A 21320-nucleotide genomic window follows, 5' to 3' on the forward strand; every position below is an offset into this window, starting at 1 on the left:
ATGTATTGGTCTAGAATGTATATTAACTTGAAATATTGCCGTCCCTATTTCATAGCCAAGTGGATGATCATTTTCTTTAATTACACATTAATTCCAATGTATTACCTGGATAGGCACTTTATGTTTTAACAGGGTAAGGATTAATGGGCAGGTATTCAGCTATAATATGACTGAAGAAGAAATACAGGGATTTTACATGATTCATTTAATTAGTTCTCTGAGCTGAATAATATTAATCACACTGCCACCTTACATGTATAAAGCACTTTCCATTTGCAAAGTGCTTTTGTATCTGGGAATACATTTTCCTGGGTCTTTTATTTTTGAAAGATCCTTCCAGATAACACACAGGTCTACAGTTCTTCAACTTTCTGATGCCGAAACATTTTATGTGCATATGTTTTCTATCAGCTGGATATGGTCAGAGGTAGCAGAATGACCATGGCCTTTGAAGGCTCAACCACTTACTGCAAGACCTTGGACAAATTACTATAAGCATCAGTTGCATTCTATTTAAAATGGGGATAGTATTATTTTCCATCAATGGCTACAGAAGTACTAAATCAAATGTAACTTATGAAAACGGTCAGTTATATATCTGGCACATAGCAGGAGCGTGATAGGTAAAAAGTACTATTATTGGGAGCTATTTTATTCTGTCTTAAACATTTTCCTTGCCCTACATTACTTATATTATTCAAAATATTTGGATTCGGAAAGGTATAGAGGAAGTAGAAAATCAAGAATAACAGTGTTAGCCTCAGAAAGTGTACCAGAGGCACAATATCAAGCAAACAGTCTGTTAAAACTCACCCATCTCTTTCCTACTTGAGTAGCGTGTAAGGAGTAGAGTGCTTTGGATAAACCCCAGTATCCATCAGTTAGCACCCTTGCATTCTAATTTTAAAAGTATCTTAAACAATTAATAGTCTTTGGTTACTGTGGTCCCTCCACAATGATCCCTAATGGTTTCCCCTCCTCGTTGCCAAACCCTTGGTATTGCCCTCCCCAACCCAACACACACATTGAAGCAGGGCTGGTCTATGATGCAAGCAATAGAGTTAGATGGAAATAATGATGTGTGACTTCTGAGGCTAAGACATAACAGACATGGTAATTTCTGCCTTGGTCTCTCGGAGCACTTTCTCTGGGGAAAGCCAAGCCCCATGTTATGGGGATACCCAAGCAGTCCCATGCAGAGGCCTGTGTGAAGAGGGACCATAGACATAAATCTTCCAGCCCCAGATGAGCCTTCAGACAAGTGCAGCCCTGGCCATATCTGACTACAACTCATGAGAAACCCTGATCCTCCCAGCCTCAGCCAAGACACATCTCAATTCCTGACCCACAGAAACCATGAGAGATAATAAATAATGTTGGGTGCTTTAAGCAACTAAATTTTGGAGTGCTTTGTTACATAGCGATAGATTATTATTACAGTGACCAGGGTAATCTGGCAAGAATGCGGACTAGAATGACATGACCCCTCACCATATAGCTACCTAACCCAAAGGACATGTCTAAACAATGACAGATGACCAACATGGCCCTGCTATGCAGAAGAAAGTGGTTTTAATATAGGACCACTTTCATATTTTAAGCATTATCACATCACACATTAACTGAGTTCCCAAACCCCCACTAATTCTAGAAGCCTTTAAAACTGACATATTTGATATATAAAAATGTAAAATGTCTATATGGAAAAATTATAAAGTAAAAAATCTAATGACAAGTGAGAAAAATTAGACTAGACAATGTAGAATAGACAGAGTGTTAATGCTCTATATAAAAGAAAACATATAAATTAAAATCACTCGTTGTAAAACAGAAAGCAGGTATGACTGAGATTCAAATAAAAGAGGTGCAAACAAAGACTGAGCTCTGGGGCACTCTAGTATTTACCTGTCAGGAAGAAGAGGTTTCAGCAAAGAAAACAGAGGAGTGGCCATCTGGCAGGAGGAAAACTAGAAGATTCTGATGTCTGGGAAGCCAAGGATCAAAAAGTTTTTCAAGAAATAAGGAGTGTGCCCTGACTGGTTTGGCTCAGTGGATAGAGCGTCAGCCTGCGGACTAAAGGGTCCCGGGTTCGATTCCGGTCAAGGGCATGTGCCTTGGTTGCGGGCACATCCCCAGTGGGGAGTGTGCAGGAGGCAGCTGATCGATGATTCTCTCTCATCGATGTTTCTGACTCTCTTTCTCTCTCCCTTCCTCTCTGTAAAGAAAATCAATAAAATGTATTTAAAAAAAAAAAAAGAAATAAGGAGTGATAAAATGTGTCAAACCTTGCTTGTGGGGTCAAGAAAGACGAGAATTGAGGGTTGACAACTAGATTTTGCCACATGGAATGACTGGTAACAACCACATCATCTGATTTCTCTTCTTATTGTCAACAAATGTTTATTGAGTGCCCATTATATGCTAGATACAGTACTTCCTGTACTTAGCTCCTTTTATGTAACCAGTATGTTATGAATGCCAAAACAGTTGTTCTTTCAGGTTACATTCAAAAGGGCATTAGAGATTCTTGGGAGTAGAGGAATGGGAATAAAGTCAAAATAATCAGATTTAAATCTATTAGATGTCAAAAATGGCATACCAGTAAATAATTGGTAAATATTAGGAGGGATCTAGGAGACTTCTGACTATTAATTGCAATAAAAATTTTATGACATCTTTATACCTAGAGCAGTCTGGATAGGCTAGGTTATGCTGCCTAAATAAACAACCCCTCAATCTCAGTGATCTGACACAGTATATGTCTATTTCTTGCTGACTAAGCCCATGGTGGGCACCTATCCCAGATACCTATCTTCCATGTGTTGTCTCAACATTCCAGACAATTCTGAATGTAGAAACACACCATTACCACAGCAAGGGATGAGAGCTCTAAATGGTCTCATGCCAGCAATTAAAGAATCTGGCCAGAAGTGACTCATGTTCAACCACAAGCCTTCTGTCAGAAAGAGTCACATGACCTGCCCAACTGGAAGGGAAGCCAGGAAATCTTCCCATGAAGATGCACACTCTACCACAATCAGGTTCTATTTTTCAAAAGATCTGACATCTAATCATCCATTTGCCCATAAAACGTCCCAATAAGGTAAGTAGAGAAGTTATTAGAATCTTCACTTACAGATGTAAAAATTGAGACAAAAAAGTTTAAACAACTTATCTAATTAGTGGTAATATCTAATTTAAATCGTGGTAGTAGGAATTGCCTCCCAATTCTATGAGTTCCCCGCTCCCCCCAACACACACACACACACACACACACACACAGAAGTCCATGCTGCCACTAACTTGGGGAAAATCCATTAGGACTACTGATATTTGTAGTCATTATGGTGCATATAAAATATGCCACAGAGTAGAATACTGCATGATTCCCTAAGTATCTTCTACAAAAGAAGGCCCTTTGAAATAGCTGGGATCAATCCCTTCAGACATATTTCTGGCAGTGACTGGCTGATGCCTAAAATGAAAGCTAAAAGGGCTTAAAATGGAAGGCTTGGGTTTTCCTCCTAACACTTGAGTTTCCTTTCTCTGCATCTGTCACTAAAGATTAGCCCACAGAAGAGCATGTGTGAACCCTCTTCATGTTAAAGATGAACTTTAAGTTTCAACATTCCCTACAGTTCTAATTTACAGACTGCTGACAGCCCAGCTTTAACGAAGGCCAGCCTTAAGTACAATTTCCTTCTCTCAGATATGTGGGGTCTTGATATGGTTTTAGGACAGCAGGGAAGAGCTGTATTGGGGGTTTTCTTTATCAGCAGTTACTTAATTTAGTAGCACAAAATGCTAACATTGTTTTTCAAAAAGAAATATATATCCAAACCTTGGATTCCTAGATCAAAATGAAATATCCCTTGGCACTGAGATAAAAGCATGACTTACAATGATAAGACTTTTCTCCAAAGATTGTGTATTCAGAAAGAGTTGAAAGAGCCATTAGCTATAAGCTCTTATTTTTTCTTCCGGTCCTTAAATTCCAAACTGTAATCCTTAATTTAAAGGTTGGTATGTGAGTAAAGTACCAAATAAAAGCCTCAAATGGTATCAGGTCAACAACCCCTTGAAACTCTTTCAACTGTCCCATCCACAGCTTTACTTCCCTTTACTGGGCTTTGCAAGGGAAAGAGAAAGGGATGAAATTTCCAGTGTCGAGATAAATGGCACATACCCAAATCTGACAGCAGCCAACCAACTACTATTCCATCTTGGAAATAGACGAGGATTTTTCAGTGCAAGACTCTATACTTTCTCAATACCTTCTGTAGCAAAGGCACCTTACATAGTGAAGATAATGCAGTTTCCTGGACAAGTAACCAGGCAGTTTACTTCAGGAAGCCACCTATGCTCACTCTTTGTCCTGGTCAGAAAAAGCCCCACCTGGACGGTGTGGAAAAGACTCTCAGATGTGTGTTATAATGGAAGAGCATGAGGAGACATTAATTTTATCCCCAGATCAATCAATTACTAGCTATTCCCATATCTATTAAAAAATAGAGAACATGATAGACTCAAATGGAATGATCCAAATAAAAGCTCTCTACATTTGAATAAAGCCTTATGGTTTGCAACATATTTTACTTAATATTGCTCCCCCTGGCCTATATTAAGAACCCATATTATACTGCCCAACCAGCAAGGACAGAAAATTTCACTGTAGAATCTATCTTCCCATCCTGAATGTTGTTTATTTTTCTCAACTTCATCACAGAATTTAAATCTGGTAGTTGACCTTTCAATGTCATTGGCCCATTAGACTAAACCATATTCTCCATCTTACCTAATAACAGACAAACATATAAATTGACCGTACCTCCACTACGCCCACAGCCAATCAGAGTGAGTATGCAAATTAGAAGGCCCAAGATGGTGGCCGCCCAGCTGCTCCAGGCGCAGAGTGGCCAGGCGGGGCAGGACACCTGCTATGAGAGGGCGGGTGGAGGGCAAAGGGATCTACAGGAGCGGAGTGCCACAGCGAAGTCAAGACTGCAGACTCCAGAGTCTGCGGTGAAGACGAAGATGGCAGACTCCGGCCTGAGTCTGCAGCGAAGATGAAGAAGTCAGACTCTGGCCGGAGCGAAGGCCTGGGTCCTGGGTGCCGGAGGAAAAACTGTGCTGGAAGCCAAGGGAAGGAAGGCCTATTGCATGAATCTCTTCGTGCAACAGGCCACTAGTCCTGATATACAAAGCAAAAACTATCCAAGAGTGTTTCTGGATCCTGTGATAACTTTTAAGAGTTCTACATCCCTTAAGTAGGGGGATCACATAATATATCCTCCAAATTGGGACACTTCTGGAAGGTAAAGGGGGGACTCTTTAATTAATGACACCAGGAAAACAGTTATAAGAATCACAGGTAGCCTCAAGTTAGGCAGGAGATTCAAGCCTTGAAGGCTATGTATAAATGAAATCACCTTTTCATTAACCTATTTTGCTGATGCATTACATTTTCTCTAGCTGATTTTTCAGATGGCAGGTACCAGCTGAGCTTTCTCCTATACCCCCTCTTCTCTTGTTCAACAAAACAGTCAGTGACCTGGGCAAAAAAACACAAATCACCTGATGTTTCTATTTAAAGGAACTCTTTATTTGTTGGCTCATTGGTTTTAAAAACACAGAAACTATACCAAATGGAAAATGACCTAGAACCAAACACAGCTAACTTTTAAGCAACTATTGTTCCAGTCTGTTTTCAATGTTTCTGACTTTTAATTATAATAGTAATGTATAAATAGGTATGAATATTTTCTCCCTTTAAAACACTGAAAAATTATAAGGAATGTGAATAATGGCCCAAGAACCTATTAATTTCCAGCCACTTAATATGCAGTATATTATTGCAGATTCCAAAGTTAGTTCCATTTATACCATATAAAATTATTTTTAATAGTTTATGTATTTTCTTTTTGTCTTTAATGTAATAATGCCATGTATACCACAGTCTATGTTTATGTGCATTTTCACATATTAATATAAGCCTTGTAAGGATTGTTTCTTAATAAGAGCAATGCAAGTTTGATGGGGGAAAATCTTTCTCAATCTCCTTTATATCAAGTCCACTCCATCTCTCTTTCAGAAGTAGCCACAGGGAACGCTTTCTTGTGTATCCTTTAAGACATCTAAGCATCTCAGGCATGTGCATTTGATTACACTCTATTCCTGTATCTCCTTTAAACACGATTCCAAGGACCATCCATGCTCACTGTCATCACTACCTCGCCTACATTCTCTCTTGAGATCACCCCAATCACACTTTCATTTCTACCACTTCAGCAAGACTACACTTGTCAAAGTCACCAATGTCCTCCACGTTGCTAAATTCCAAAGTCAATTAATTCTAAGACCTCATTTTCCTCAACTTGAAGAGCAACTGACATTGGATATTGCATCTTCTTTCTTGAAACACTTTCTTCTCTTGGTTCTTAGGAGGTCACTCCCTGCATTTCATCCTGCTTATTTAGCCATCCTTGTTGGTCTCCTTTGATGGCTCTTCCCCATTTTCCTGACCTCTAAATGTTGGGCAATCCCAACCCTCACCCCTCTTTCCTTTTCCATCTATACTTACTCCCTAGGTGACCTCATCCAGGCCTATGCTTTAAATGCCTGCTGTATGTTGATGACTCTTAGCCCAGACTACAGTCCAGACTTCTCGCATGTACTCCAGACCTGTATGTCCACCTTATGGAGATTCTAACTTAACAGGTAAAAACTGAACTCTTGCGTCTCCTCTCCCAGTTTTCTCCATACCAATAAAAAGCAACTTTATTTTTCTTATTGTGGGATGGGAGAAAGGGGGGTGGGCAGAAACTAACAACAACAAACCTTCTTAATTTCATTCTCCCTCCCTTAATCTCTCCTACTCATCATCATAAAAGAAAAAAAATTGATAATTTGGATTTCATCAAAATTAAAATTTCAGTTCCTTGAAAGACACTGGTAGAAAAGATAAGCCACAGACTAGAAGAAAATATTTGCAAAGCATGTATCTGATAAAGGACTTGCATCCAGAATATAAGAATGGTAAAAAATAACGAGAAAATAGTCTAACTTTTTGAATGAGTAGATACCTCATCAAATATGATATATGAATGGCAAATAGCACATCAGGAGTGTTTAACATTAGTACTCAGTTAGGAAATGCTAAAAACCACAATGAGATTAAATGGCTTACATATCAAATGTTGGCGAGGATGTGGAGAAACTGAAACTCACACACTGCTAGTGGGCACTTAAAATGGAATAACTTTTTGGAAAACAGTGTGATGGCTTATTAGTTAAACATACAGCTACCTTATGAGCCAGCCATTGCACTCCTAGGTGTTTACCCAAGAGAAAAGAAAAAATACATCCATACAGACACTTGTATACAAATGTTCATAGTAACTTTATTTGTAATAGCCCAAAGCTATTAACAACCCAAATATCCATCAAGAGGTGAATAGGATACAGAGCTGAGGCATAACCATACAATGGAATGTTATTCAGCAGTAAAATGGGATAAATTAATGACATATACAACCTATATGAATCTCACAATAATTATGCTAGGTAAAAGAAGCCAGATGAAAATGAGTTCATACTGTACTCTTAACATAAACCTCTAGAAAATACAAAGTAATCTCTAGTGACAGAGGCATATCCCCGCCTGGGGAAGAGGTTGGCACAGGGTGGTGGGAGGTGGGGAACACCAAGGAGCACAAGGAAGCACTTTGGGGTGAGGAATATGTTCATTATCTTCATTATGGTGATAGTTTCACAGATATATACATGTCAAACGTAACAAATTGCACGCTTTAAGTATATGCGGTTTACTGTAGGTCAATTATATCTCAAAAAAAGCCATTTAAAAAAGGATGAGATTGCCCGCTTGAGGTTGCCCTCTTGCCAACTTAAATTTTGACCTCATTGCAAAAATTCTCTTGCAGAGCATTTAGGAACAGACTGACATTGTTAAGCTTAATGCTCTGTGAAATCGTCTAAACTAATTGTTTCAAAGGCCTGTGGCAGCAGTTTTCCGAGATTATATCAGAGGGCACTTTTTGTCTTTGTGTAAACATAAACTAATGCTGCCACTGGATCCCAAAGAATGCCTTTACTGCAGAAAGCTCAACCGTGTGCATACCGACAGCTGAATGTGTTATTTCACCCGAAAATGTCTGAGAACAGTGTCCTTAGTTTCCTGTGCCCTGTGTTACTTTACATGGTGGTTTCTGCAGGGATTTCTACAAGAGAGATAGCAAATCTGAATCACTGGTGGATTGTGTGTGTATGTGTGTGTTTGGGGGGAGGGTACTCATGTATGAGAAAGACTGAGAGAGAATGAAGGAGACAGACACACACAGAGGGACATATGAAGGGAGACCTTGAGTCAAGAATCAATAGATGTGTTCCCCTTCTGGAACTTTCTGGCATTAATCCAGCCAGGTGCTGGATTAAAACAGAAAAAAAGTGGGGTCAATTGCTTGACTTCTAAATAGCTCTAGTCTCTCCTACATCTTCTTGCCCCACCTTCAGGAATTCAGGGAGTCCACAATTTCTTCGCCTTCATTTCTGGAACAAGTACACACAAACACAGGGACACACATGCACACATGCACATTGGAACCCAAATCCCTCCAACAACAGTGCAAATGTTCCTTTTTATTCTCTTCTTAGCAGACGTTATCAAAAACCTGCATTCCTGTGAAGGCTTCTCTTTCTCAACCAATTCCACAATTCCATCTTACATTTGGTCCCTTTACACTAAATCAGTGTTTCCTTAATGCAGTCCGAGCCAGTGACAACTTGGATTTGACTGAAAGAGTGAAGAAATCAACTCATCTCTTTTATACAGTTATATTTTAAATGTTACTTTGCTGCTTTGAATAGAAAATCAGTATCCCTTGGCAAAGGCAGAAGATAATTTCAAACATAAATACAATGAGCACTAAAAATGTCAGGAAATGCCTGAAATCATTCCCCGCAGAAACCTTGGGGTCTCAGTCAGTTCTCTCTTTGGGGCTGATGTGGCTGACAAAGGCATCTCTAGCACTTGCTGATATCTCGTTTTAACAAACTGACACTTGCCTCTTTTTTAACTTTTTATTTATTGATTGATTTTTGAGAGAGAGAGAAACATTGATTTTGTTATTCCATTTATTTATGCATTCATTGGTTGATTTTTGTATGTGCCCTGGCTAGGGATCAAACCCACAACCTTGGTGTATGGGGATGATGCTCTAACCAACTGAGCTACCTGGCCAGGGCTGATACTTTCTTCTTGACTAATGAGTAGGACTGGAAGAGTTGAAAGGGAACAACTTCATACCTGTGTTGTGTGTCCTTGAACTCACCTTGTGCCAGGCAGTCCCTGCCCTCTGAGGTCTCCGAGAGCCTGTCCCCTGAGCCAGGAGGCCAAGGTGGACACATACAAGTATGGCCTACTCTGAGGACCTGTGGGGAAGCATGAGAGCCTCTATTAACCTATATGGCACCTTTGGGGAAATTAGGTAAAGGCCCCCACTCTGGCAGATGGGAGCTACGTGTGTGCAGGGCTTGGTGAGGGGACGGTGTCTGTATGAGCATTTGAAGAGGCGTCCCTCTGTCCAGGCCAACATACCAGTAGCCTTCTGCCAGACAGACAACGGGTTGGATTTTGGCCCCACTCAACCCCCTGGCTTGGTGCCCTTGTGCAGTGAACAATAAGCACAACTGTATTACAGGATTTGCTAAGGACTACCTGAGCCTCGGCATGTCCACTAGTTAGTACCAAATTCACAATCCAGTGGGTGACCTTCTAGGGCTGTCTGTGCCACTACAACCGCCCCTCCCCCATTCCCAGCTCCTTTTAATGTCTGGCCTTTGGGCTGTGCAGTGGCTTGGGAGTACCTCCATGGGGAAATACGTTGCAGAAAACAGAAACACTTAACAGTTCCCTGGAGAGTTCCCGATCGCCTCTGGTTTTGTCATCACCGTGGCCCTGTCCCCACCGCTGCTACACTTGGGGCTGGCTCTGGCCGAGAAGCACCCTGCTGAGGTGGCTGGTCTGCGGTCAGTCCTGTTGGTACTGGATAGCTGAGTAATTAGTCGAGTTTGGAGGCATGCCCCTTTTGCCAAAGGCACGCACTAATGAGCATCAAGTCCAGGTAACTTATTGAAAGCAGCAGAACTGAGGACAAGAGGGTCCATTGTTTAAGCACATGGGTTCTAACTGTCTGAAGACACAGCTCTCCCTGCAAGATTTGAACTCTGACAAGGGTTAGTTCAAGCAATGTGAGCGGCGATTAAAAATGCCACAAAGAGCTGGGCAGCAGGACAGGGGCCTGAGTTCGTATTAGCACAAACAGGAAGCAGATTTCTATTTGTTTTGCTCTTTGTGCTTCAAATTCTGGATAACTCACAGCCTAGTCTACATGAAAATTTTGAAAGGAGAATTCTCAATGTTAGTAATTTCAAGGATGGATTCATTTAGGCTTTTACAATAGTAACACAAAGCCACCATTTTAAAAGTCCACATGAGTAAGACAGACTTGGTTCATAAAGCCTGCGGGAGAGAGTAGTGAGGAGGAACTGAAACTTTCCAAGAAGGAATATTGGCCCTTTAGCTCTCTTTGAAGATGAGCCTCTACTAGGTCCTCTAGTCCAGTCCAAGGACCCTCTGCCCATTGGTAACAGAGCAGGGGGCCTGGGGGAAGACTCACAGCTTTTGAACACAAATTTCTGGAGAAAGAAGTGCAGGAGGCAATATAGCAAAACCACAAGTGGTAAGCTGGCATCAATGCCAACTGGCCAGCAATGACTGCTTGAACACTGAGTTAAGAAACATTTTGGGGTCACACCCAGGCTCAAAGGAAAAGGAACTATAACTGTATAATGGTTTTAAAATACAGTGTGATCCCGTTTAGTTATCACGGACTCCACCACTCCCTGTCCCTCCCCAGCAATCCCGGGCAGACATCAATAATCAATCGTTTCCTAACAGGAAATAAGTTGGTATAAAATGGTCCTCTTTAGAACAAAAGTGTGAAATTCCTCAGAGGAACAGAATAAGGACAAACTGCTCATTGGGAACAGCAGAGGGGCCACTGCTGCTGAGAACAGCTCTGTGCAGCCTGTGTGAGTCCAGGAAATGACTTCTGACCAAAGTCCTAGGCCACCTACTTATTAAACATAACACTGATGTGCCAACACACTTACAAGCGGTCTAACCTTAGGCTGGGCAGGCTGGGCAAGCAGGCGTGGTCCCACCTTGAGGGCAGCTCTCCTTTCAGTCCTTGGGAAAGGGGGTTTCAGAAGTCCCTTGGTTTAAGACTTGTATTCCTGAAGATGGGCCATTGTGAAAGGAGGCATTCAGTCTTGGACTAGGCATTCTTTGGTCACAGAGCTCTGGAGAACCCTGAGAAGCCTGGAGTGGGGCTAGCTCCATCCTGGTGACCAGGATTTACTTCATCATTCAGCGATAGGTATTCAACAGTCAGAGTTCTATTGGGCTCCAAGCTTGGGGGATCGTGCAACATGGACTGCCTCCTGCTGGCACTCTGGAATCCTACCATGGGAGTACTCGGGCAGCTCAGAGACCCACTCTGGCCCCTAAAGAAACAGATGAAAGGGAAGAGCTTCTGTCCCTCTGAAGGGCTTCACCTGCCCTCCCTAGTCCAGTGGACCACAACGGCAAAGCTTTCTTACAGATTTCACTACAGTATAGGCAGCACACCTTCAAAAACTCAGCTCACATGGATGGACCTGGAGAGTATCATGCTAAGCAAAATAAGCCAGTCAGAAAAAGATAAGTATCAAATGATCTCACTCATATGTGGAATCTAATGAACAAAAGAAACTGATGAACAAAATAGATCCAGAGGCACAGAAGCATGGAACAGACTGATGAATTTCAGAGGGAAGGCTGGGTGGGTGGGAGAGATTAACTGGGGAATTTATATGCACACAGACAATGGAATGGTGAAGGCCTGGGAGAGGTGGGTGCGGGGTGGAGGGCGTCAATGGGGAAAAAAGGGGGGGGACATCTGTAATACTTTCCACGATAAAGAAAAAAATGGCTGGAAAAAACTCAGCTCATCACCAGTTGTATATGAGAAACATTAATGGTCACTAGATATCAGGAAACATTCACTTATGCAATTGTTTTGGCAGCCAGTCAGGAATTCAGGAGGTGGCCTTTGCTGTGACAGTTCAGTGTGTGGGAAAGGCATTTGAGAGTCTTGTAAAAGTGCAGGACGTGGCCGCGCATCACAGTCCCGTCATCTCACATCCGTCTTAACTTCCCACTGTTAAAGCAGTATGGGAAATCTGTATCTATATCTGTAACATCAAAGTTACAAAGTGCTCATATAGTAGATAAGCTTAACTTACAGAAGCACTGCAAAAAGCAAACCCCTTTTTAAATCTCTATGGTCATGCCCTACACAACTCATACAGGACAACTGATTTTGACCACGTGAATCCAAAACAGGTCAGAACATAAAAGTTAAGACAGCCTCAGAAAATTTAAGCCTCAGGAATTCACAATGAAACTCGGGATGTACCCACATTGGCACCCATTCACAAAGGAAATAATTCAGGGAGAGCACTGGGACTGGGTCTTTTAACTCCTAGGGTCTTCCATCACTCTAGGCTAACTCCCTCAAAAGGCGAACAGAAGGCAAAGTTATAACAAGTAAGCAATTATTTACAATTTTTATTTGCAAGATCTTTAAAAAGCACTTCCTCAAAGTAATCAAAAGTGCAATATTTGACCCAATGACTTTTAAAATTTATGCTCCCTTCTATTTCCTCATTAAGTAAGTCTTGTGTCTGTGCATTAAAAATCATGCAGGGTACATGATGAAAGGACCAAATAGCCCAAGAAAACTGCTGATGTTTAGATTCAAGCCCACTTGTATTTTTCACTGACAGATCAACAGCCAATGACTTTTCCCAAAGTCAGTAAAACAACCTAATTTACTTAAGAGGCTTGTTTTATTGCCTACTCTAACTCATATAAATCTCTGATGATATCTAAACCAAAAACTCTGTCTCCTCCTTTAACAGTTATTCTCAGTTACACTGAAACTACCTTCTGGAAGAAGGTACAAGGGTCCCTGAACATATGAACATATCACAGCCCTGGGAATGAAAGACTCACTCACTGCCCAGCCGAGATTGTTGGGGTCTGGTACCCCCTAAAGGAGGCGATGCAACCTGGGTTGCCACGTTAGCAAATAAAAATACAGGAGGCTCGGTTCAATTTGAATTTCAACAAATAATGTTTTACTCATTGCTTATCTGAAACCCAAGTGTAACTGGGTGTCCTGTGTTTTATATGGCAACCCTACCTCCCTCCACAATGAGTTCCTGTGTGTGGTTTGCACAAGAAGTGACTCCTTTCTAACATCCTGTTGAGACTGCAACTTTTGCAGATATAAAACTGAAGAACAGCCTGGCTGGTGTGACTCGGGGGTTGAGCATCCACCCAGGAACCAGGAGGTCACAGTTTGATTCCCAGTCAGGGCACATGCCTGGGTTGCAGGCTCGATCCCCAATAGGGGGCATGCAGGAGGCAGCCCATGACGATTCTCTCTCATCATTGATGTTTCTCTCTCTCTCTCTCTCTGAAATCAATTAAAAAAAAATTTTTTAAGAACAGTGCCTACATATACACCATGTCTGTGAAGCCTTCATACTTTAAGGACTTTCAGAGTGGCTTTGCCCTGTTCTGTTAGTTTAAAGAGGCTTCCTTTGGGTGGAAAGGAAGTGGGGAGCACAAGGACAATGATGCACAGTGCCACCAGAGCAGCGTGCCTACAAACATTCCTCCACTTCCGTAGTAATGCACATGCTCCCTTGGCACTGTATAGATGATAATAATGATAATTATTATTATTATGTGTTGCTATTTTTGAGCACCTGTTTACTAACTGCCAGAAACTGAAATTGGCAAGCATGTTTGGCTGGCTCCCACTGAGGATGGAGATTTAGCTCCACATTTTGAGATCTGGCTCCAAAATACTCCTGTGAAAATAACTGGAGTTTTAAAAAATAATCATCTTTGCTTCAGACCAGAAGAAAGCAGCTGATCTTAGTCATCAGCTCTAACACATTCCGCTCACTTTCTTCTCCTTTTGATAGAACCTTACCAACCTCAACTAACGAATCCCTCAGTCAGCAGGAACTTGCCATCTTTTCTCACCTGCAGAAAATAAGTTTAGGAAAATAAACAACTTAAGAAGAAAAAAAATCAACCACCCAGAGATGGCTGAGAGGCTTAATTATTGCCTGCAAAGCAACACCCTTTCATGGCATCTTTAAGACTAATTTTCATAATTACTTACTGATTGAAACTGGGACTTGCAACAGGGTAAACTCATTTCCATATTAATATTAAGTAATGATTAACACAGGTCAGGACCCAAGCTCAATATCTGAAAGCATGGACTAAGTGGAAATAAAGATATTTAACGCAAAAGGGTAAATTTGCTACTTGTCTCTCAAATGATTTTCCGGTCCTTAACCAGCACACAACAAACTTACTGACATTTGCTCCATGATAGCTCACAAAAGGAATTCTGGCCGCTACTAGGGGCCCAGCAGACACAAGACCTCCTCAGACTTGACTCCCTACCTCCCATTTTCCTCTCCCTAACCTCCTCCGATCTGATGGCTTCAACACCAGAGAGCAACAGTTAACCAGATCAGCTAAGCGTAAATGATTTTTATTGTTCTGCTCAAGTGCATACAAACCACCAAGCACTGCTGTGCTTTAACAAACTCCCATTGTGGGTGGGGGGAGCCCAGCTAGATAACACTAATTTTCACCTCGAGAACAAAATGTCTTCATCTGGGAGCATGGTATCACGTGGGATGACATGCCATCCTTTGAAAAAGAGAAAAGTCCTTTCAACTTTTGTCTTTATTTTACTACACCAGCTATGGTGTCCATGCTATAATCCTTTAAAACAAAAATTCCTAAACACTGTCACACAAGCCAGAATAACAACATAAATGTTAATAATTTTTTATTGCTTTGATAGCTATTTTTGGTGTCCTTCCTCCTTAAAAGTCCTTTGACAAGTGACTAAGCAAAGATGCAATAATACGGTGGTGGTTTGAAGCCCTTCTAACAACTAACAAGTTAGTTGTTATTTACTGACAAGGATCAGACATGAACACAGGAATTGGAAATGGTGCTTACATTCTTATTGTCTATATATGTGGTTTTGTTTTAAATAATTTAAGTTTAAAGTAAAATCTAATTTTCTCATTCTTCTCTACAAAATGGAATCCATCTGAGAGTTAATGAATGCTGTCAACAATTCCAGTCTTATAGGAAATGCATAATTACTCTCCTGGCTCTAATAAGGCACCATATCCAGAACTTAATCCCATGTGGTTAACCCCAGGGGAACAGTCTCCTAACTATTCATTTCCACCTGCCTGGGGTTCAGTAGCATCTTTCAGACAATCCTTTGAATATTTGGTTCAGCAAGTCTAATTATGATCTTCCCATGCCAAAATATGTCTCCAAGATTATATCATGTCCCTGGAATTCCAGAAGTGAAGTTACAAGGCTTTATTCAATTTTCCTTATGAGAACAAGAATCCAATCATTCCTATGTCAGAAGTTCATTTACATTTATTTAGTGAAATTATAGCTGGTATTCAAATCCTTGCTTGAGCATTTAAAAAGAAAGGAATAATAGATTTTTACTCTATTTACTATTTATTATGTCTGTTCATTCACTCACAGGGATCAAAAATTAAATCAGTACCAAAAATTAAATAGATAATTATTTTCTTATTTACTGGAGGAAATCTTCTCATTCATTATATACTAGAGGCCCGGTGCATGAAATTCGTGCAGGGGGGGGAGTGTACCCTCAGCCCAGTCTGCACCCTCTCCAATCCAGGACCCCTTGGGAGATGTCCAACTGCCGGTTTAGGCCCGATCCCGGGGATCGGGCCTAAACCAGCAGTCGGACATCCCTCTCACAATCCGGGACTGCTGGCTCCTAACTGCTCACCTGCCTGCCTGATCACCCCTAACAAACTATGCCTGCCTGCCTGATCGCCCCTAACTGCCCCCCCTGCCAACCTGATCACCTCCAACCACCACTGCCTGACGGCCTTATCACCCATAACTGCCCTCTTTTGCCGGCCTGATCACCCGTAACTGCCTCCCCTGCCAGCCTGGTCACCCCCAACTGCCCCCCCCCCCACTGCCAGCCTGGTCGCCCCTCACTGCCCCCCTCTGCCAGCCTGGTCACCCCTCATTGTCCCCCATGCTGGCCTGGTTGCCCCACACAGCCTGCTGTTCAATGGTTTGGTCACCCCTCACTGCCCCCCCTGCCAGCCTGGTCGCCCCATGCAGCCTACTGTTTGGTCGTTGCGTGAGGGCATCCCAACCAATCTGCATATTCCTCTATTATTAGTATAGATGTTTATTTTACCCATTTATTGCTCCACCATCTATACTGACTCGACAATACCAAAGTAATATTCCGGGGGGGGGGGGGGGGGGCGGGGGGACAAATTGTTCACTGACATGAGCTAAAGAGGTAAAACAAAATGCAAATTCCTAATACTGCTATATGCAAAAGATGTAAAAGAAAATTCTTGGGGAAAGAGAAAAATTACAAATTGTAAAAGCCATAGTTAATGAAGAAAATGTGATTTTAGAACATACTTGCGGAAAGAGAGAATAAAGACACCTAGTACTGTCTAGATAATGAACAGTGAACCACATACAGCTGAAAATGTCAAATCCAAAGGAAAATACCTGAACTTCATCTTTAAAGAGCTGGCCCATGAGTACTTAGAGAAAGACTAGAGATCAGAAACTAGCAGGGATTGTCCCAGAACAATAGACAATAGACTACTCTTCCTTTTTGAATACTGTTCTGAGTCTTACTCATGGTAATGATAATAGGGTATTTAGAGAGTCTATCCTGAGATCTCATTAGACCAGGGGTCCAGGCCTAGGCACCAACAGACTTTACTCTCCATTGCTATGTTCATCAGGCCCCCTACCTGTTTGAGTTTATTGTATCTAGACCAATCTAAGTTGCATGTGGACCAACACAGACCACATCAAACATCTGCTGGAATTCTGAGTCAGTTTCTATGACCATACCTCACATCCTTGACCTCTTTGATCTCTGCCAAATGTAAATTCCTACCTATGGATTCCCAAACTCTCTTCCCCACCTTGTTCTCCTGGGCAGCCATCTTTTTCTCCTCCCTGCCCCTTAAAGCTTTCAACTGTACCTTCTGGCAATTTTGTTTCCAAGTAAAACAGTCCTTCAGCATCCACAGCTCTTTTCAGAATCTAACTTCCTGGCTTAAATTGAAATCAGATTCCCTAGCCAGTTCTGCTCAGTGGTTAGAGTGTTGGCTGACAGCTGACAGATTGAAGGGTCACAGGTTCGATTCCAGTCCAGGGCACGTACTTCAGTTGCAGGCTCAATCCCAGCCCTGGGTTGGGCACGTGGGGGAGGCAACCAGTCGATGTGTCTCTCTCACATCAATGTTTCTCTCTGTGAAACCGCCCCCTCCTCCCCCGCCCCCACCCCTGCTTTCCATTCTCTCTAGGAATCAATGGGAAAAAATTTCCTCAGGTGAGGATTAACAAAAAGCAAACAAAAAAATTAAAATCAGGCTCTCTCTTAGAGTACTGCTTCTTCCCTGCTGATGCCAATGACCTGCTCTTCCCAATTCTAAACTATGGTGGTGTATTCACTGGGCCATGAATGACAGAACCCCAGAACCCCAAGAAATCAATGACTTTAGAAGATAAAACAATATATTTATCTCTCACATAAGAAATATCTAGAGGTAAGCGTCTCATCAAAAAGAACCAGGTTATTTCATATCTTATTGTTCCAGCACCCTGAACAATAGCTTTTGCCTCAGAGTACTAGTACTAGAGGGCTGATATTTCACAAGAGAGCATAAGCATATTAAAGTTAGCCAGAACACAGAAGACTCTTTTCTCTCTAAGGAAGCTTTGTGTCAGTTATAAATACCACCTCCACTTATATTCTATTGGTCAGAACTTGGTCATGTGACCACACATAGGCCATGTGCTCACATAAAATTCATGATTATGTTGTCACAGAAGAACAGATATGGGGCGTCATCTCACAATCTCTGCTTTGGATCTAAATCTTTGATTCTAGGGCCACTTTCAGAACTGTTTGCCTGTCCTGGTTTATAGAGATTGCTTAGTCGCTTCCACATTCTCAGTGACACCTGGCTCATGGTCTTCATGACATCCCAAGTCCTCCTTTCATCTAAGATAATTTTTATGTACATATAGATAGCCTATCAGCACCCTACCATCACAATTATTTGACTTCCTCAATGCCAACACTTTCACCTTCCCTCCAACTCTGCTATCCCCTCTCCCACCAACATGCTTGATCTTTGACATCTTAAACTCAACCCTCTACCCCACTATCCCAATTTCCTATCATTCCAGCTTTCTTACTTTCCTATTCTGTCAAACATGAAGACTACTAGTCCCCTGAGAGCCACACTTTTCCCAATCGGTCAGGCTTTCTCTATCTCCATCAGTAAATCTCTCTCTCTCCCTCTCAATCATTCTTCCTTTCCTTCCCTTCACCAATCTGGACACCGTAGTTGTTCACATTAACTATCAACCTACCTTCCTGGCAAATCTCTATCCTGAATAAATTATTTCCAAAACAATAATCCTCAAAATTGGCTTAAAATTGTCACATAGGTTTAAAATGTCCTTTTGTACCATTCCCCCTCTACTAGATTATGGCCTCTGCCTTCTCTATATTTTAGTTGCAGAAGTGGCACAGGATGTGATTCACAGGAGTCCCCTGGTAAATGTTAATTAATTATGGGTAGAATAATGGACAGATAAATGACTTGATGATAATAAAAACATATACTGGGATATAGTAAACATAGATTTGTAGCCAGTTAGAGAAACAAAGATGCCAATTATAATGAACATAAGCCAAAGGGAAGCTCATGAAAGGCATAGTTCAAACTTTTATCCTTGGAATTGTTCTGTTCAAAATGAATGAGGACATAGTTAGCATAATTATTAAAAATACCAAAGGCTTGAAGCCAAAAGAATAAATAAAATAAATATGGTATGCCAAAAACAAGATCCAAAGGCTCTTGATAGGCTAGAATCAATCAATTTCATATAATATATATATACGTATATACATATATATATATATACGTATATACATATATATATATATATATATATATATATATATATATATATATATTCATTCTCTATGTTTGTTTTTTTGTGTGTTTAAATAAAAACAAATATAAGCCTTCATTTCATTTAGGTCCTTTCCTTAAATCCAAAACCCCAACTTCACAGATGCAGAGATAAAATAGAATAAACAAACTTGTATTGCAAAGCTGTCTGAATGAAGATCTCTCCCAAAGCTAATGCTACTTCATTGCACCTTACAGACATCAAGCATCAGGAGATGAATCCTGATTCTGTGTGAAATCACACTTCAACACTGTGCTTAATGCAGGGCACCCAGATATTTTCAGAATAATATGGACCAACCAGAACATATTCAAAGAAAAGCAACATCACAAAATTCATGAGAAAGGCCTGTATCTTAATCTATGCATTTGCTCCCATGCTTACCACGCTGATGTTGCCCAATGCTATAATTTTACAGCCTCAGAGTTTCAAAATGATCAATGCCTATCATATAATAGGCTCTTAGTAAAGATCATCTAAATAATTAAATGAGTAAAGACAAGCTCTTATTGCTTTGTATCAAGTTTTAAAGATTTAATACCCCTTCATTTGCTTTACACAACCAATATCACTGGGTCCCAGTTTGAGTTATCTCCCCAATGGTCTGAGATTAGTTTTGTTTGTTTTTTAACAAATAGGGTATTCTTTAAAAATAACTAAAAGATTTGTATAGTATCTCCATTTATGCCTAATATGTAGAATTTTGTTAAATCTGGTTAATATGAACAATCCTGTTTGAAGAAGCTAAGAGTACTGACAATATCAATAAAGATCATTTCCACTCCTAATTCTGTGAATACTTCTGATCTCTGGCTTAAGCTAAAAGAAAAGAAGTCTAAAATGGAGAGGAATCATCCAGAAAGATTGATTTATTCATATTATTTAAATGCATGTTGATTTCATTTTGCTTGTAATTCTAGGAAAACAAGTCTATCTCCTAAAAAGTCTATCTAATTGCATGTGAGTCTATGTTATGTTAGTACCTTAGGGTATATTAATGCCCCTCAAAGGGTGAATTCATATATCTCTGAAATATAGTCTTTTATCATGCTATCACCTATTATCATCAATTCAACATCTTATGATGACACAAAATCCTCACCACACTGGAACAATGGGAGTGTATGCAGAGAGAGCCACAAATTTCCTGACTCCTCTAATATGCAAATCAATGCAGAGTCATGAATTTGGGGGTCCCAGAATGGGTCGTCTCCATCCCCATCACACACTTATTTGCATATTGCAGAGAAAGAATGTGGGGTAGGATCTGAGCACAAAGGGATGGGATTCCTACCACAGCTTTGAAAAATAAGTACAGCTGGCTGCAGCAGCAGAGTTATACACTCACCCATCCAGCCTCTGCACAATTATGCGATTTTGATTTTTTTTAATGGATTTGCTTTTTTATTGAACCACTTAAAATATTTGAAATACATATTTTAAAAATTTCACAACAATTAAAACTAACCAAATGAAAAATCAGGAGTTGTTAATAGACAGCATGAGTCAGTAATGTACTTCCTCTACTTATTCAAAATGATGCTTCCCTTAAATTTTCTAGCACATCCATTGAAGCACAATATATCCAAACCATAAATATAGTGTGGATGATCAACCAGGAAAAACATTAACATCAGATTGAAGTATTTTAATTATCTTATAGATCATTTGTTAATATGTAGTATAAAAAATGGAAGACATTACTGGACCAAAGAGATTAGCTATAATAGAGGATTGACAATATGTCATCAATCTTCCCTGTACAGAAACATTTAACCCCAGCACTTCCCATTGTATCTAGACACAGCCTCACCATCCCACCAGCTTGAAATCAACCCCTTTCAAATTTAAATTAAATATATTAACCAACCTCTAATTGAATTCATAATGGATATATATATATATATATATACATATATATATACATATATATATGTATATATATATGTATGTGTGTATATATATATATATATATATACATACACACAACTGAAGGTGAACTAATTGCCTAGAATGTTCTCTATCCATGTTTGGCACTATATGGCATGCTTTACATGTC

General features: G+C 40.5%; 1 protein-coding gene across 3 annotated transcripts in view; it reads right to left on the bottom strand.

Moving 5' to 3' along the window:
• LYPD6B (LY6/PLAUR domain containing 6B) overlaps positions 1 to 21320 on the bottom strand; it is a 184810-nt gene that overhangs the window by 107883 nt on the left and 55607 nt on the right. The window contains exons 1-2 of one of the 3 annotated variants that reach the window (XM_080667923.1): positions 9924 to 9959; positions 9348 to 9447 (exon numbers count right to left, since the gene is read on the bottom strand). The exons of the other annotated variants lie outside the window; for them this stretch is intronic. The gene's annotated coding sequence lies outside the window, so the exon portion shown is untranslated. Of the gene's footprint in view, positions 1 to 9347; positions 9448 to 9923; positions 9960 to 21320 lie in introns of those variants that run through there. 3 annotated transcript variants of the gene reach the window in all.

Source organism: Plecotus auritus (assembly GCF_963455305.1).
Source record: "Plecotus auritus genome assembly, chromosome: 5".
NCBI classification, from domain to species: domain Eukaryota; kingdom Metazoa; phylum Chordata; class Mammalia; order Chiroptera; family Vespertilionidae; genus Plecotus; species Plecotus auritus.